This window comes from Xenopus laevis, chromosome 4L (genome assembly GCF_017654675.1).
Source record: "Xenopus laevis strain J_2021 chromosome 4L, Xenopus_laevis_v10.1, whole genome shotgun sequence".
Classification (NCBI taxonomy): domain Eukaryota; kingdom Metazoa; phylum Chordata; class Amphibia; order Anura; family Pipidae; genus Xenopus; species Xenopus laevis.
The window spans coordinates 52,241,715-52,260,186 of record NC_054377.1 but is presented as its reverse complement, the minus strand read 5'-3'; the positions used below and the strand labels follow the sequence as shown (position 1 = coordinate 52,260,186).

Below are 18,472 nucleotides of genomic sequence, written 5' to 3'. Positions count from 1 at the left end.
CCACTGGTGGAATTGTGGTAGAAGGAAAAGAAGCAAAGGGGAATATGGGAGCATATACATGAGCACCGTTAAGCTGCTAGGTGAATGCTGCATTCCTCTTAATTCCATTAGACCCCCCAGGCAGCCTGCAGAACCCGGCTTCTACAGTCTGAGGGATGGCATGAAAAGGAATGCAGCATCTACTGAGCGGCATAAATGTGCTTATGTGTATTCAACCATGTACTAGTTAAATGATTACAAGAAAAATTGTTGAAAAGGAGTAGGTAAGGGTTATAAATGGTGAGGGGATGTTCTTATTTAACAATATGTACATAATGGCAGCCTACTGCCTCAAAAATGTGCCACTCTGTAGGAGGCATTGGCAAAAGTCCAGTTCTCGGTTGCTGGCAGGTTGATGTCTGTAGACCTGGAAAAGGAGAAACACTAAATTTGTGGAGCAGCCACTAACTTGATCCCTTTATCCTGCCTTCCATGTTCCAGGCTGTGTTGGTTTCTTGTTCTTTTACATCATTAGACTGGCAAGATGATGTCTGTTATTCCTTGTTGGACTTACTTTTACTTACTTTGAAGAAAGGATGTGCCGCGACAATAAAAGCCCACAATGTCTTGTGGAAGAGGGGTCCCACCAATGAAATCTTTGTCCTAGGCCTGTTGGTTCCTTACAGCTGCCCTTCTCTTTTATCTGGTACAGTACAGATACGGCAGATCTTGCATTCAACTCTTGATTTAGAACTTGCTGATGTGGGGCATCTGAAGTTCACTTCCTCCCACTGGGGCTTTTTTCTGTGTATATGGACTGGCCCTCCTCCCGCCCTTTCCAGTCACATATTTGCCCCTTGTCTGTATCTCAGTAAAAGTCAAATCCCTCGAATGCCGCTTGCTGTTCTGTGGATATTTCTGTAGACGATGTTGTTAATATCCAGGCTTGGCATTCGGTTTGCTCAGGGTCCTGTGTAAAGCCTTTACCACGTGGCACAAATGGAGGCTCTACTTTCTTGTCCAGCAGTTCATTCCAGTTAATATCCTGGAAAAACAGGAGATATTAGATAGTGAGTATCTGACCTAATTGATTCCATGTTTTGCGCTCTGCTTGTCTATAGTAAACCAGCACTCAAGAATTAATCCATATTCATTGGCATATTCCTAGCTTGATGTACACTATGTAAAATATAAACAAACCTGAAAGAAGTCGTGTCCTTTAACTGTTTCAGCACCATCCTCATAGGACCCGAGGCGATATTCAGCATCTTTTTCCAACAGCTACAAAAGAAAATAACAGTTAACATACAATTTACAGTCCCGCTGCCCTACTGGAGTAGTGATGAGTATTACTATTGGTAGTAATAAAAAGTCAATGAAAAGTGGCATTTAAAATTACTGATATCCAGGAGACAACTTACATTTTTAATTAAGTCGCAAGCTTGTTCTGAGAATCCCTCGTATAGTTCGACTTCGTCATATATGATGCTTTCATACAATTCTTTATTCGTTTCTCCATCAAATGGGAACTAAAACAGAAACAATGATTTCTTTAGTAATCCGGGTTTTCTGCATGTGGCAGTGATTTTTCAGTCTGATAATCTGGACAATGTTCTCACCTGGTACGTAAGCATCACATATATTACAACCCCAAGGGCCCACCAGTCAGCAGCCCTGTCGTATGACTTCCTCATAACTATCTCTGGGGCCAGGTAATAGCTTGTTCCACACATGGTCCTAGTGTGATCTCCAATTCCAAATGCTGAAACACAAAAAGAATCTGTAAGAAAAGTGAAGATCTGCGAGCATTATCTCTGTTTTGTTATTAAAAGTCGAAATATTACTTACTATCTTTGCTCAGGCCATAATCAACAATTTTCAGATATCCGTCTCGGTCAACCATCAGATTCTCTGGTTTTAGATCTCTGAATTTAAACAGAATTAAAACATAATTAAAACTTAAAAATACATATTCAACATATGCAATCTTTTTCGCAGTCCACTAACAGTCATTATTGCTTACCTATGAAGAATATTGTTCCGATGTAATTCTTCAAGGCCTAGTACCACACAGGCAGTGTAAAACCTGCAGAGATGGAGGAATACAATGAGTTATTATGTACTGTAGATACAGGCATATCAATCTACAAGAACGCTGCACAGTGTAGCCTTATGGAAATGTCTGTAAGTCCCAGTTCTATAATTGCCTATATTAATGGCACCACTTAATACTGCAGTTATATTACTGTAAACATGACACCCATGCCCCAGCCAAAATAAATCCCTTTATACTTACATAGCACAGGATTCCTCAAATTCACCATGCTTCGCTAGCAGAGAAAAGAGGTCGCCACCGGGAAGATACTCCATGGCAAAAAAGAGGTGATATTCAGTCTGGAACGTGCCATAAAGGGAAACCAGGAATGGGTGTTCTATACTGGTAACCCTCTGGAGTATTCTCTTCTCCTTGAAGACACTGGGTGGGGAGAAGCATCAAATTGTCACAACATAAAACCAGAATATGGGATCTTATTCACAAGGAACTGGGATAGAGTCAAGATCCTCTGCCCTTATACTAAACCATTTAACTGACCTGTTGAAACTGTTTGATGCAATAATCCTCTGCTTTTTCAGGGTTTTTATGGCGCACAGTTGCTTTGTCACCTTGTTCTCAGCCAGGAAAACCTGAAATAAGTGAATATAAACGTTTAGTTTCTCTGCATGTTTGTGTTGCTTACTAATCCTTATTAGGGACTCAGTGACTCACCTTTCCAAAGGTGCCTTCACCCAATACTTTTCCCAAGTTGAAAGTCTCAATAGTCAATGGACATCTGGGATCAACTCTGAAGATGATAAAGCAAGAATTGAAATGAGTTATAATGTAAAGATTACAAACACAACCACAGAAACAATATTTAATAATCGTTTCAGAGACTAAAGTGTGAATAAACATCACTGGTGCAGATTGAATAGGTTTAAAAGCTGCTAATCTATAATGATCTTCTAACAGTAATATGCAAATTATGGCTTCGCAACAGAAAACTTGTAAAACAGAGAATCTTTCCCAAACCAATACCTGTCAGCGGTCTGTAGCTCAGCATTTGTCTCTGTGACATTCTCAGCTTCCTGAGGCTGCAAATAAACAGAAAGGTATTATGTATCATATGCAGAATTAATATCAATTACAATATGGTGACATGCACATTATTTGTTAAGAATGCATAGGATCTACTTACAGCTGATGGAACACTGGAAGTGGTGGGAATGATGGTGCCCACTGTGTTCTCTGCTGGCTCAGATCTACCCTCCTCATTTTTTGGAGTCTCACGTACTTCAGGAGAATCTACAGCAATCGAAGAGTGGTTGGTATTATTATCTGTACCTTACAAACTTACAGATTTCAGGAGGTTTGTGATGGATCCGACTTACCCAATACAGATGTCATCTCAGGGATCTCCTCCGTATCATTCTCCCTGGTCTCTCCTGGTTTGGAGCTCTCATGCTCCTTGAAAGGAATGACTTCTCCCGTCTCATGGGAAGAACCAGGGTCCTTTTCGCTAGATTTGGATGTTTGTGGAGAATCTACAAAAATAACACAACATTATCATCTCACTGGGAGTCTGTCACCATGATTAAAGCTGGTTCCCCAAATGCGCAATTTTTACTTACCCAAAAAAATTGCCTCTACCAGGGGCTCGAGCGAATTCACAGAAGCAACAAACTCTACTGGTGACTCAAATAGATCATGGATTTCATGTATCTCCACAACAGGATACATATAGTCTGAAGATCCAATACAGTTCTGTAGGGATAAAGACGTTTATAGAATTAACTATATTGAATAACTTTATTTGTATATTATTATAAAGTATTAATTTCTTTATAGCATCTATGTCTGAAAACGTTTGCCTCCTGCCATTGCAAATATAATATATTGCTCTTGCTCCTTGGTTAATAGTTTAATTCTGTGTACTTGGGTAATAGGACAATATCTGCTGCAGTCTTTTCACTATGGGTTAGTGTTTCCACCACTATGAATAGTAACGCTTACTGTCCTACTGTTTGTGACTGTTACCTGCCCACTTAGATTATAAGCTCTGTGGGGCATGGACCTTCTTTCTCCTGTGGCTCTTATCAAGTTGTACTTACTCTTTGTTACTCTGTATATTAACAATGTTTCATTGCCATGTTTTTTCCCCTTGTTTCTAGTGTTACTGTACTATAAATCTATCCAACGCTTCAGATACAAGTAGTGATATATAAATACAGATATACATATATACAATTGTCCTCATACTGGATATTGAAATAATAATTAAGAAACATGAAGGCAGACATACCTTAACATCACACGATTTGCAGAGTTTGCAACCCATCACTCTTTCTGCTGAAATATAAAATAGTGACATATATTAGGGTTACTATAGAAATGAGTTATTCTAGCCCAAATCCATCCCACACTCGGTGCTTTGTAGGCAGATGGAATCCAATTACACTAATAAACAATAATAAATCATGTATTATTATATTCTTGAATGAACTGAATCTTATGACTATGTCTCCCTAATAATTCATGTTATACAATATTGAATTTTATAGGGGAGCTGGAAAAAATGTGTAAAATCTGGGAAAATATCAACTCAGTGAAGTGTTAAAGTAACTTTTTCTTCAAGTACTCAAGGGATATAAGCCCAGAAGTCAGTTTTATGCTAAAAATACAATATTTACTGTGTTTATGTCAAGAGTTAAGCATTGCAGCATTAACGTTACATTATGAAATAGCATTTGCAAGGCCTAGTCTCTGACAGTAACATACACAACCTAAAACAATAACTGATTTGTGCAGGACTTTTTAAGGTGCAGACTAATTGGACTTGACTTGTTACAGACCATGGCAAAACTTGCATCTGGTTAATTTTTTAAACCTCATCATTTCACTAATTGTAACATTTACAGAGTAGAAACAGGACAAACTTTTGGTTTAAAATCCAGGAAATCAGGGAAAAGCACCCAGGGAAATGCATTATACATTGGTGGGACGACAAAACAATGGTGTAAAATGCAGGAAACCTTAAAATTGAAAACTGAGGTTTCATTGTGTTATTATATTAACTCTTTAATAAACTGAGCTGACTGCTATTCCCTCCCTATTAATAAATGACATGACATTGTACTTTTCAATATTCAGCTGAAAAAATGAACTTCTAGCTGTGCAGCAAACCAAATGGCATAGGCTGTGTATCAACCTTAGCTAGTGCTGCCAACTGTCATTAACTGCCAACCTGACCCATCCTCAATGATAATGCTGGAAGCATAGCAAAACCTCTGAGAATGAGTGATAAAAAGAATCCTATAATCAAAAATCTATTGTTGTACATCACTTTAGGGCTTTGGAACAAGTGGGGCATTTGTTCCCTTACTAAATCATGAATTTGTTGGAAAACCGGCCTAAACACCAAAAGGGCAAAGCAGAACGCAGTTTAGCCTTAGAACAATAAAGACAAGGCTTATAAGGGAATATAAACCAGATCCAAGTACCTCTAAGGTGATGGCAGGTTGAAATGGCCTATGTTGTGCACGGCAAAGCATCCAAAAATAACATTCCTTATTTTAATTAGTCACATGTGATTTGGGTTACAAAGCAGCGTGAGTACAAAAAAGGTGTTCAGTAGGGACATAGGTGTCAGGCGATATTAGGGGAATAAGGTCAATGGGGAATTGGGTAGCATAAAAGAACCCTGAAAGCAAATTTTCAAGATTACCTCTTAAATCCTTCAGATGACAGAAGATGAGCAAAAAAATAACAAAAAATAACTCAAAAGCCTGAGATGTTTTGGCTTTTGGCTAAAATACAGGGGCCGGCACAAGGCCGGGGTACCCCGGAGGGTCTCCCTCTTTAGATTGTGGCTCTCCTTATATGTGTTCACAGACAAATGTAAAAATCTGAATTAAGGAAATGCCAGAAAAATAACCATCCAAAAATCACTGATATATTGCTAAAAAAATAAGCAATCCGCACACTGTAGCAATCTGTATAGGGAAGAGAATAAATTGACAAATTAGCTTCAGGGATAATGCATGTAGCACTTAATATTTCCTATAAAATACAGAGGAAGGCAGAGATCTGGTCATTTTACCCTAAACTCAAGCTTTGTGTCATTCCCAACAGGCACTGGCCCTCAGTTTATACAATATAGTACCTCATAGCAGCCAATCAAAAATGAGCATTGGTACAGTGAGAGTGAATACATAGTACATAAGATCACTGTCCAGGTGCAGATTGCCCAGTGTTCACCCCTACCCCCCTTGCTATAGGAAACATTTAGCAATCAAATATTATTATTCATTAGTATTCAATACCATGTACCTTGTTGCCCCCCCCCCCTCTGTAAAAGGAAAAAACATTGCTATGTATTCCATTCAGTTGCAAGGTTGGTATATCAGAACAGGGCAGATACCCAGGGACAGAGGAACAAAACTCTACAAAATTCTAAGGAGCCTGTTAATATTGGGCATAAATATAAAATATTTATGGGGAGGAACAGGTATCCCCAAATGTTATCTGTTTATGGACTCCAAGTGGGAAAAGTGTATATTTGCTGTCAGCCCTGCATAACTGCCAAATCCTGGGTCTGTGTCTCCCAACCAGTACTAAGATTAAAGGCATCTCATAAGCCCATTTTAGGGGAAAATTCTATAAAATCAGTGATCGAAGCAACACTCGTTCATCTGGGAGGGCATAACCCAACTATTTCCCATCTTTTTTCCACTAAAATATGGCTTATTTGGCAAAAAAAATGTCTCAGAGGGAAAGTACACTCACCACTCTGACAACTAACGGACTAAACCAACTGTCATTCCTGAGGTGTAAATTCACCTCTCATCCCTGTTCTTAAATCATGAGACTAAGTAATACAAGTTATTGTGTAAATTGAAAAAGCATTGCTATTTATTCCATTAAATTCAGTTACATGTGAAGGTTGGTACATAAGAGCAGGGCAGAGGAACAAAACTCTAAGGAGCTTGTCAATACTGGGCATAAAAATAAATTATTTTATTGTGAGGCACAGGGGTCCCCAAATGTTACCTACTTATGGGGTTGCTGTAGAAAAAGTGTATATTTGCTGGCAGCCCTGCATACCTGCCAAATCCTGGGTCTGTGTCCCACAACCAGAGCTAAGATTAAAGGTATCTGCAAAGTCCATTTTAGGGGAAAATTCTCCAAATTCACTATAATCAGTGAGAGAATCAATATCTGTTAGCCTGGGGGGCATTACCAAACTGTTTCCCTTCTTTTTTCACTAAAATGAGCATTAATTGACAAACAAATCTCTCAGGGGAAATATACACTTACCTCTCGCTGCAATGCCAACCAACGGACTAAACCAACTGTCAAACCCCTAGTTGTAAAGTCACCTCTGTTCCCTGCTCTTAAAGGGGAAGTGTACCCTGTTGATGATTTGGGTTTATATGGCATTTATTTCTGCTTAGATGTGCAGTATATACATAGTTTATTATTTAAGCATAGCATTGCTTTATATTTGTGGCCTATTGAGTCAATGCAGTTAACTCCCAGCTTCCCCACAGGAATATCTAACTTGAAGCCCATGATTGAATTACTGGTATTACTAAGCAATTCCTGTACTTGTCTCTCTGTAACTCACTGCTGCTATATGTTTCCCTTGCAGCCTAAAGAAGCCTCTCTGCTCCCCACGCCCAATGACAACAGGGTATGTATATTGGTATCTACTGCCCCACGTTCTGCAGCACTTTCCCAACTCCAAGGTATCTCTATCCATCTATCTGTCTGTTCATGTAACCAGTGAAACAGTACAGCATCCCAGACAAATATTTCTTGGCCTAGAAGCACATCTTCAGCTTTATCCCCGAACTTGTTAACTACCACCAGCATAATTGAACAGGTATGGATGTTTTATTATATCTATCCATTATATCTGTCTGCCTGTCTTCTTACCATCCATCCATCTATCTGTCTGTCTATCCACCATCTATCAATCTACATATCAATGTTTACCTAGTTATCTTTTTGTTCTCTTGTTTGTTAGCCTGTATCTGCCTCTCTTCCGTTAGTGTGTATATATGTGTATATATATATATATATATATATATAAGTGTGCAATAAAGGCATTTTTATTATAACAAGACATTGTGGTGCTGTTCATATCGAATCTTTGATGCATTTTCTGGTGGGAAGTGGCCACTGGAGAACCTGCACCCATACAAAGTAAGAAGATTTAACAAAGTTGTGCTGACTATTTTGCTTACAGACATGTCATGTGTAGACACAATACATGAGTGATACTCTGAGTTCCCTGTATAACTCAACCTGCAGCCTTGTGTCTTTATATGGTCACAGACCAGCATATTAGGAGGTAGGGATTGTATGCCAGACCTCAAGTCTGCCACACTGGGGGGCAAGGGACCAAATTAATAAAGGGGCCTGCCATAAGTGGCTGTGGTTTAACTTTCAATAGTGCACTCTGTGCTGTGTCAAAGTACAAAATACAGCCTGCTCTTCCCAGTACCATTTGTGGCTGATACATACATTAAATGAGGGAGGTTACTGCTTTTAGAGAGAGTATCTTCTTGTAATATCTCCACAAACTCCCCACCCCTTATGTGGCAAATTTATCTATATCTGTTATACATCTAATGCAGCAAGTCAACCAATAATGTTGTCCTTTATTAATGTTGTATTCAGTACCATGGAGAGTAAATCCAATACCATTAGCCTGTCAAATGTTCTAATACAAACTTGTGTCTTTTGCTGCAAATCTCATATGGGAATCTGAGTATCACTCATATTGTAATGGGATAATGTACCCCGTACTGTAAATTATAAGGTTATTAGAAATCACTGAGGGGTTGTTGACCATATAAAGGCACAAGGCTGCAGGCTGAGTTGTGCAGACGACTCTGAGTATCACTCATATATTATAAGGGATAAAGTACCCCCTATTGTAAATTATAGTATAAGGATATTAGATAAAGAAAGAGATAAGGACCGCACAGCTCACCGTTCCCCCCTCGCAATTCAGGTGCACAGTCCAGCAGTGTCCCCGCTGTAGATTCCACGAAAAACTCCAAAAAAGAGACGGCACTTCTGAAAATTGGGATTTATTCGAGTTCCTGCAAAAAACCTTACGCGTTTCGGGAGTTATCCCTTAGTCATAGGTCAGAAGTGCCGTCTTTTTTATAAGGATATTAGAAGCCAGCTAACCATTCATCTTACATTGTATCCCCTTTAGAGCAATTGGCACCAGGGCCCCCCTTACAAGTTAAAAAAAATCAGGCCCCAAAGAATATGTTTTTAAAGAAAACATTGGTGGCCAGGGGATTAAAAAAATACAAATTGGTGTTTAGAGGAATTGAACTCGTGGCTTCAGGACTTCAACTTTGCCTACTTTCGTGACTTTGGGTCTTTTCGCCACTTCAGGACTACAATTTAGTCTGTTTTCCTGACTTCGGGTCTTTTCACCGCTTCGGGAGTTCAGCTATTTTCGTGACTTTGGGTCTTTTTGCCGTTTCAGGAGTTCGGCTTCGGCACTTCCACATTTCGGCTGTTCAGGACTTCGGAAATGGCTTCAGCGATGTCAAGGGGAGCCCAGCTCTTTCGAAAGTGCAGCAATGCCGGCCCCCCCGATACCAGTACCCCTTGGCCCCCCCTGATGGCGGCCCTGAACGTCTGCTTAGTACAGGAGATGTGTATAGTGGGATTTCTTGATAGTATTTCTCTATACAGGCTATTTGTAAACTTATTGAGGAGACTGTTCCTGCTGAATTGTGCTTTGCACAGTGGGATACCTACAGTATACTGACATTGTTTGATGGCATCTTTCTGTAATGACTATGCTATGGGAAAACATAGGGGACCGTTCTTGCTAAATGGTTTACAATACAGGAAGATACCAATGCTGGCATCGTTTAATGGTTTCTCTCTATACAGTCTATGGGGAAGCTTAGTGAGAGATAACTCTCCAACTGCTGGTGCCATGAGCCACAGTGTAATATCTCAGTACGTAATGCACCATTTGAATAGAAGGGTACTTTTGTATTTAAAGGCATCATTTTATTTAACTTTAGTGTAAAGTAACATTCAAAGATAAATTGCAGTTAGTCTTTTTTATTTTCTGTGGAATTAAATAACTTTTTGTTCAGCAGCTATCTGTTTGCTTGGATCCAATTAAGCCTGCATTCTTGATACATATTGTCATCCTATTAGAGTTGGTATGTGAAATGTGCAAGTGCTGGTCTTTAAAGTTGATATATATATATATATATGTTAAATATATGTTTATATGTGATCACACAAGGGAGACAAGGATAGCAGACACTTCCTATTTAAAGGGCATGTAAAGTCTAAAATAGAATAAGGCTAAAAATGCTGTATTTTGTATACTAAATATAAACATGAATTTACTGCACCACAAGCCTAATCAAACAAATGATTTATGCTTTCAAAGTTGGCTACAGGGGGTCACCATCTTGCAACATTGTTAAACATCTTTGCAAGACTAAGACTGTGTGCACATGCTCAGTGTGGTCTGAGCTGCTTAGGAATCATCATAAACAAAGCGGCTTGAGTTCTGCATGGCCGGGGAGTAAGGCGGGGGCTCCCCGTGCTGTTCATAAGTATGATTGTTTTCCTGCTCAGCAGTTAGGGACCGGATGACAATTCCTATCCACAGCAGTAAATGAAGGGAGAATTTCACTGCATTCAGTCAGGTTTCTTATAAAAACGGTACACATTAAAGTATATTGGAGATACAGTAGGTTTCTTTTTCATTAAAGAAAGTAAAAATGGGATTTTATTTCTTTGCCTTTACATGCCTTTTAAGTTATACAAGAGAATCCCAATTTTGTGTTTTTCTGGGGACCTAGACTTTGGGATCACTGTGTAACCCCTCTCATTAGTAAGGACAGGATGGGTTGTTTGGAGGGCTTGACTGCCCTTGTTCCTCACCAGTGAGCTTTGGCTTTCACAACACCTGTGTGCCATAGACCTAATCCTTTTACATGTATAACAAGTGAGTGAGTAGAGAGGCAGTACAGGTGATTGGTTCTCCTTCTTGAGTTCCAAATAGAATGTTTGAGCCTTAGAATGTTTGTATAGGTGAGTTCCAGTGGCTGTGACTTCAGTAACAGAAGGTTCCAGCTCATGGGAAAGGTGTGTGTGTATGAAAGTGTTTGTACAACAGTGTGTGCCCATGATTCCAGTTTGATCCATACTCATTAAAGTGTAAGCGCCAAACACAGGTGGAACACAACTTGCTGTGTATGGTAGCATTAGACTGTACAATGTAGATGATAATACAAGTTCCTAATCATACTAACCACTGTCTAAATACAATTATAAAGCTAAATAACAGCTATTTTGAATGTCATAAAAATTAAGCAAAATACATTTTTTAAATATAATTTCCATTTATTATGCCCAATGTGATATACTTGTACTGCCTCCTTCTTGCAATGGGTGGGAGAATAGTAAAACATCATATCACTGTGTTTTAACTACCAATCATGGGACGTGCATTTTTTGTATTTATTTGCCATACATAAATACAAGTTATATACAAGTAGATGCAGGTATAAATGGTGCACTGGGCCTAGGTGCAGCCCATGTATCAAGATGTATCCAAACAGAGACCTCTAAACTTCACAGGTCTAATTAACATCAAAAATGCTTTATTGGAAGTAGCAGTGATTAGGTCTATGTGTACCATGGAGCACTGAAATCAATTTGTAAGCACAGAATTACATTTTTTCTTATATGTTTAAAAATGGGTTCCTAGTTCTGTGGGTTTCAGAACAATATTAATTTGTGTAAATATAATTTATTCATTATTTTCTAAAATCTGCATCATTTGCACTGTGTGCGCACCAAGCACTTCCTTATTGCACAATTATATCCTGTATAACAGGCAGCAGTATGGTCTATGATCGGTTGCTATTCACCCCTGTGAGCATGATGCCATGTTCTTTGGAGTTCTGTTCTGTATAAATCTATTGTATTGTTTGCTGCAATAAAATGTTTTGCCTTTTTCACCCTATTTTTAAAGAATGACATTTTGTTATATTCTTATTAGCAGCACTGAAATATTTCAAATGTTTGCTCAAATGCACAAAAACTGTGTTTGAATGTATAAAGTTTGTACATTTAAGGTTCTCTCTATTTGATGGGCCACACGTGTTCTTTTTGCAGCATGTCTGGAGCAACCCAACATTGGACTGATACTCTCAACAGAGAAACAGAATCAATCTCAGAATCTTCCCAGCACAATATATTTGAAAGGACATTTTGTTGAGTCAGCTGTGCTGCTGTAGCTGCCGTATAGTACTGCATAAGGCCTATATAAGATACATTTTACAATTCTGTTTTGTATGTTCCTCAATAAATTGTAATACTATTGTTTAAAATTGTACAATATCTTTATATTGGAGGAGCTCTGACCTCTGACAGCCAACGTAAAAGCCCTTATTATAATGTGACATTGGAAGGCCTGACTGTAGTGGATCATGGAGTGTTAAATGATGTCGGTGTTATACAGGCCTATGTAGGAAATAAGAAAACTGATTGGAGTTGCCCCAGGCCAAGGTGCATTACACTGGACCCTGTCCTGTCACATACACTTTCACAATAAGTTCAGTTAGAGGTCTCTATTTCAGAGACTAGGTGAACATGGATATGCAGGAATACACAAAGTGACCTATCAACACTTTATTACATCAAATGATTTTTAATATATTTTAACTATTCCACCCTCTGACTTGCTGTACTTGTTTAGGTGAGCACATGGTGGTGGCATGTCAGTGCAGACATGTTTAGCAGGTACATCACTCAGCGGTTTGAGTGTGCAGACAGCAAACATTCCACTATAGAGCACAATTTTAGTTTTCTCAGTAGCATAGGGCACTCGTGGTACTCTTCCCTACAGTCCAGGCAAGAGTAAACTCAAAATCCCCCCTTGGTTTTGATTTCTTTTTCAGGTGCAGCCCTGGCAACATTTTTGAGTGCATCTCAGCTTTGCAGGGTGATTATAAAGCCATTGGCACATAGAAAATAAAGCTCCTCTTGTAGCTCCTAGTGACTCGTGCAAGGCTTGTTGGCAAGGGGGTACATTGGTGTTGGAATATTTTCTGTGCTGCTTGTAGCAGAATGGCATGGAGGAACATGGACAGACCTGGGTGGCATGGAGATAGTATGGGTGCTTGAAACCCTCAAGAATGCACTGCATCAGGCAACACAATTCAGTAGATTCAGTGCTCAACTTTGCCCTCACTGTGAGGACCAGAAAGAGATTTGCTGCACAGGAGATGCTGGTCAATCCACATTTGCTCACTATTTGAAGTCTTGCTGTTATGTTGGGGGTGAGTGATTTCTACCTCAATGTACCAAAGATATTATTAAGAGCATTTTGCATGTAAATAATTTCCAATTTATAATTATAATTCAACTGAAACTGAAAACATATTTCTATAGCGTTTTATTCAGCAGCTGTTAAGTTTGAAGTTTCAGCAATCTAGGATCCACATTACCCTAGAAACCATGCATTGATTTGAATAAGAGACGGGAATATGAATAGGAGAAGCCTGAATAAAAAGCAATAACAATAAATGTGTAGCCTTACAGAACACTACAGTGAGCCCCATTTGAAAGCTAGAAAGAGTCAGAAGTATTCAAATAATTAAAAAGAACAAAGACCAATAAATTTGCTTAGAGTTGGCCATTCTGTAACATACCAAAAGTTAACATAAAGGTGAACTTTATGTGTGCAGTACTAACCCATATAAGTTTAGGCTGCTTTGTTCTAGGCTCCCAATTAAGGCCTTTATAACAAATCTGCAACCCTTTAGAGAAACTACTCAACACTAATCAGCACCACCATCTCCCTATGGGGCAAATTCACTAAGATTCGTAGTTGCACCAGGCGTAACTTCGCCAAGCGTAGTTTCTCCAGCGCTCCGCAAATTCACTAAAATCCGAAGTTGCGCACAGGGGTAGCGTAAGGTTGCGAAGTTGCGCTAGCGTTGATTCGCAAAGCGAAGTTACGCTAGCGATGGTTAATTTGCATACGGCGCCAAATTCTAATTTCATTGCCCTACACATGTGCCCACTGTATAGTTAAGTTGCCATGAGTTAGGAAATGTAGGGGGGAAGGAGGGGAGCTCCAAAAAATGTTTCGATCTTTTTCAGCCTATCACCCATAATATAGAAAAAACTGCAACTTTTTTTTGGGACTTAGAAAAAATTTGAACTTTTTTTGAAGCAATCCCTATCTACTCTATTGCGCTTCGCCTGGTCTGAGGTGGTGAAGGAAGTCTAGCGTAAAAGGTAGCGTTCAGTACACTGCGCGCGTTAGTGAATTTGCGTAGTTACGTCCGTAACAAAAATTCGCCAGGCGTAAGGGTGCAAAGTAACACTAGCGAATTTACGCCAGCGTTCATTAGTGAATTTGCGAAGTAATGAAAATGCCCAACGCTAGCGAATTGACGCTAGCGTTAGGTACTTCGGCGCTTAGTGAATTTGCCCCTATGTGTTCTGTGGGTAAATTGAATTAAATAAGAGACATGGTCATTCAAAATGCGGAAAGAGTCACAGTCTGGAGACAGAAGGCAAATCATACATTTATTAATTGCTCACAAATATCAGTGTCAGACATTTACGTAATGATAAATAACTGAAGTATTCTGAGAGTTTAGGTGCTTGAGGTTCTCTCATAGATAGTAGAATAGGTCCTACCATATCCCCTTCCAAATAATAAAAACAGTTTGATGAATAGATGCTGAATAATCGTTACACACAAATAAAGCAATTGATGTGCTGCATAGGGGACTATAGAGGAAAAACAAATGGGTCAGTATAATTCTAATAATTAGAAGAAAAAGACAAATAGCTAAAAAACTATAAAATACAAAAAAGGAAGACCAATCGCAAAGTTACTAGGATTGGACATTCTATAACATACTAAGAGTTATTGTAAAGGAGAACCACCCCTTTAACCCCTTATTTACTCATACATTTTGGGATTGCATTAGAAACCAATAAAAACCCACTAATATTTGTGATATCTATCGACACGTTTAAAGTTCAGTAGAGTGTTAGTGCATTCCACTGCTTGGCAATGCAAGTGTTAACTGATTCAGTCTGTTCTGTGTTGTGTCTGTCGGGAGTGCTCTTCGGCGCTGAACAAAGGGGCAGGAACCAAACAGCAGAACCTGCAGCCACCCAAACTCCCCCTTAGTCGTGCAGTCTGCTGAATGGTAGCGATGCCACTGTGATCAAGGAGATGTTTTTTAAAATTAAAATACTGTGTGTGGGTCCTGATTATCTAAAACAGAAACAGATATGTCTATGGCGGACATTCTGTTCTCCATGACAATTAAAACACCAGTGTTAGAGTTGAATTTTTGCCCTAACTCCCAGCAAAGGGTGCCATGCAAGTGTCACCCAATTACAGTGGCAGATTATTATTTTACTATAGGATTTTCTGACAGCAACCTTAGGCTTCCTTCAACCCAGACTAAACTGGAATTGTCCCTGTTTTCCATGAATCTTACAATATCCACATAAATGAAAATCATATTGTCACCTAATAGTAGTGCTAGTAGTGGTTTAGTTGGGTACTCACAAACCCTCCATTTGGATTTCTGCCTATACAATTCCTCTCTCAAACTGGGAGCATTGTTAGTTTCTTCTGTAAGTTGCCAAATATAATGTATAAAATGGGGGAATAGTCGAGAGAGAGAGAGAGAGAGAGAGAGAGAGAGAGAGAGCGCGTAGGTGGAGAGGGGACATTTACAAGCTGGTGTTCTTCTCTAACAAGAGTCCCTTCCCTGGTACTTGGTGATGATGTCACACCTGATGCATTTCATCAGTACAGTCTGCAACACAACAGTGGCACCAATAAACGCCAATTAGAGGGTGCAGAAAAGGCAAAGGAAATGGATCAGCTAAGGCAGGAGTGCCCACACTTGAGTGTGAGTGATGGGGGGGTTTCCTTTTTAGTGAATGGAACTATATTCTCCCAGCACTGCTACAAAGCAGTAAGTAAGAAATATGGCAGCTTCCAGTCTGTAGAAATGTAAAACTGAAGAGAAGAAAATGTTAATTATAAATAGTATATGAGCACCCATACTGCTGCATGCACACAGAGACATAATGGTGAATATATAATAATTACAATAAAATCACATCTGCCAACACTGCAGAGTTTGGTGTATATATAGGGCACTGTGGCAGTTAAAGAGTTGTTAGCCTTCCAACAATTTTTTTTATTTTAATTGGTATCAGATAGTTCACTAGAAATAAAGACTTTTTCCAATTACTTTCCATTTTACTTTTCCATTTCCTAATGTTGAAGTATAAATTAAAAACTTTCACCTTCTTTAAGGGCTCTTACACACGGGCGTTCCGACTTGCGCTCCCCTGCGTTCCGTTTTTTGGCGTTCAGCCGCAGGGGAGCGCAGGAATAGACGCAAGTCATTATTTGAAATGGGGCTGTACTCACTCAGGCGCGTGTAGGCGCCGAACGCAGGAAAAATGCAGCATGTTGCGTCTGAACCTGCGTTCGGCGCCTGCACGCGCCTGAGTGAGTACAGCCCCATTTCAAATAATGACTTGCGTCTATTCCTGCGCTCCCCTGCGGCTGAACGCCAAAAAACGGAACGCAGGGGAGCGCAGGTCGGAACGCCCGTGTGTAAGAGCCCTAAAGCAGCATTCGGAAAAGGGGGGTCGCCGACCTTGTAAACGGTTCTAAATTGATACATTTAGCTGATACATTTGTTATCTTTGGCCCTGCTGAGCAGAACCCTTGAATTTCATTACAGGCAGCTGTTAAAATTGATACAATAGTTGCTAATTCTCCAGAGATGCTGCTGAAAATGTATCAACTAAATGTTGCAAAATTGTAACAGTTTAGAGTCTGCGCCTGAATTATTGAGCAGCTAGACTGAGACACCAGACACCAGAGACAGGAACATTCAACTTTAAACTTAGATTTTGAAAAAACTGTGAAAAATTTAAAGTGTTTGTAAAAAATCTTTATTTCTGGGGAACATCCTGAAAACAATTGAACTGAAAAAAGTGTTTGGAAGGTGAACAACACCTTTGTCTTATTATTTGTCAGCAGTAGCGATCCTAGAGGGGGACGGGCACTGGTGCGTGACGCACAGCCGGGCCCCGTCCCCTCCATACGGCCGCATTTCTCAGTGGCGCATGGACTGCCGGGGGGCCCTGAGGGGGTGCCGGCCCTGGCCTGCTCGCACCCCCTGCTCCCCCGGTAGTTCCGCCACTGTTTGTCAGCAGCAATACATGTGCCCTGGCTCTTATCTGGGGTCTGGCTAGGGCCCTAACATTTGACATCTGGGGTTTTCTCGCTCCCATGCAGATAGAGAAATATCAGCAATATCATGCTGCTTGCAAAAGGAACCACTGTGCTTGTCACTGCAGCACCAATCATTTAGATATATGGAACCCTTATATTTGTTATGCTGGCCCTGCCAGATCATACTGTATTTAGAAGTTGTTCTTGACACAGCCCAGTTGCAGCAAGTTGCTTGTGAAGCTGCAGTGCTCTTGTGGGCCCCACCGGCCCAGATCAGCTTTATAGCAACAGTGGGTTAGGCAGATGCCAATACAACTTTGAGAAACTGACCATCAGTAAGTAATAAGTAAAGTCTGCAATATTTTGTAAGCAAACAGGAGAACAAAGTTTAACCCTTGTCCTGCCAGCAATCTGGCCAAGTTAGCTGGACTTTGGGAAACCTATGTAGCTACACAATCCTTCTTCCCCATAGTGTAACACAGTGATCCCCAACCAATGGCTCATAAGCAACATGTCTTGGATGTTGCTCCCAGGGACCTCAAAACAGGTGTTTTGAAAAAATCATGTGTGTTGCCAAATAAAGCCTCCTGTAGTCCGCCAGTCCACAAAGTGGCCAGCAACAGACAATCACAGCCCATATTTGGTACACTGGGAACTTTTTGCATGCTTATGTTGCTTACCAAACTTTATTTACAGTTGAATGTGGCTCATGGGTAAAAAACATTGGAGACCCCCCTGTAACATAACCCAGAATCATAAGTACTATGTCATTGGCAGTAGGTCACTTCCCCTTCAATGACTTTATACATATGTCATTGCCAGGAAAAAAGCTAAATTAAGGTAAACAAATATAAAGAACAAATATCAAGAAAGGCAGTAATCTTTTTTTTTATCTGTGAATCAAACATCTAAGCCCTTTTGCACTATTATATAACTTTGCATATTCAACTGGAAGGGGTGGGCAAGGGTTGGCACTAGTATATACAGTAAATATGGGCCTTGTTTCATGTCGTAATTTGGGGTTGGGACATGGTGGGGATGGTCGGGAAGGGTCTGGGCTGGTGACAAAGTGTTGGACTGGGGTGTCCACTGGTGCTGCCACCTTGAGGTTCCTCTACCCCAGCCACAGACACTGGCACAAATCCCAT

General features: G+C 40.0%; 1 long non-coding RNA gene across 1 annotated transcript; it reads right to left on the bottom strand.

Annotated features, from left to right (window-relative positions):
* Positions 1 to 1,683: 1,683 nt before the first annotated feature.
* LOC121402827 lies at positions 1,684 to 2,639 on the bottom strand. The gene is made up of 3 exons (XR_005966796.1): positions 2,276 to 2,639; positions 2,003 to 2,065; positions 1,684 to 1,904 (listed from the first exon to the last, which is right to left on the bottom strand). It is a non-coding gene; the product is annotated as an uncharacterized LOC121402827 (long non-coding RNA).
* Positions 2,640 to 18,472: the final 15,833 nt, after the last annotated feature.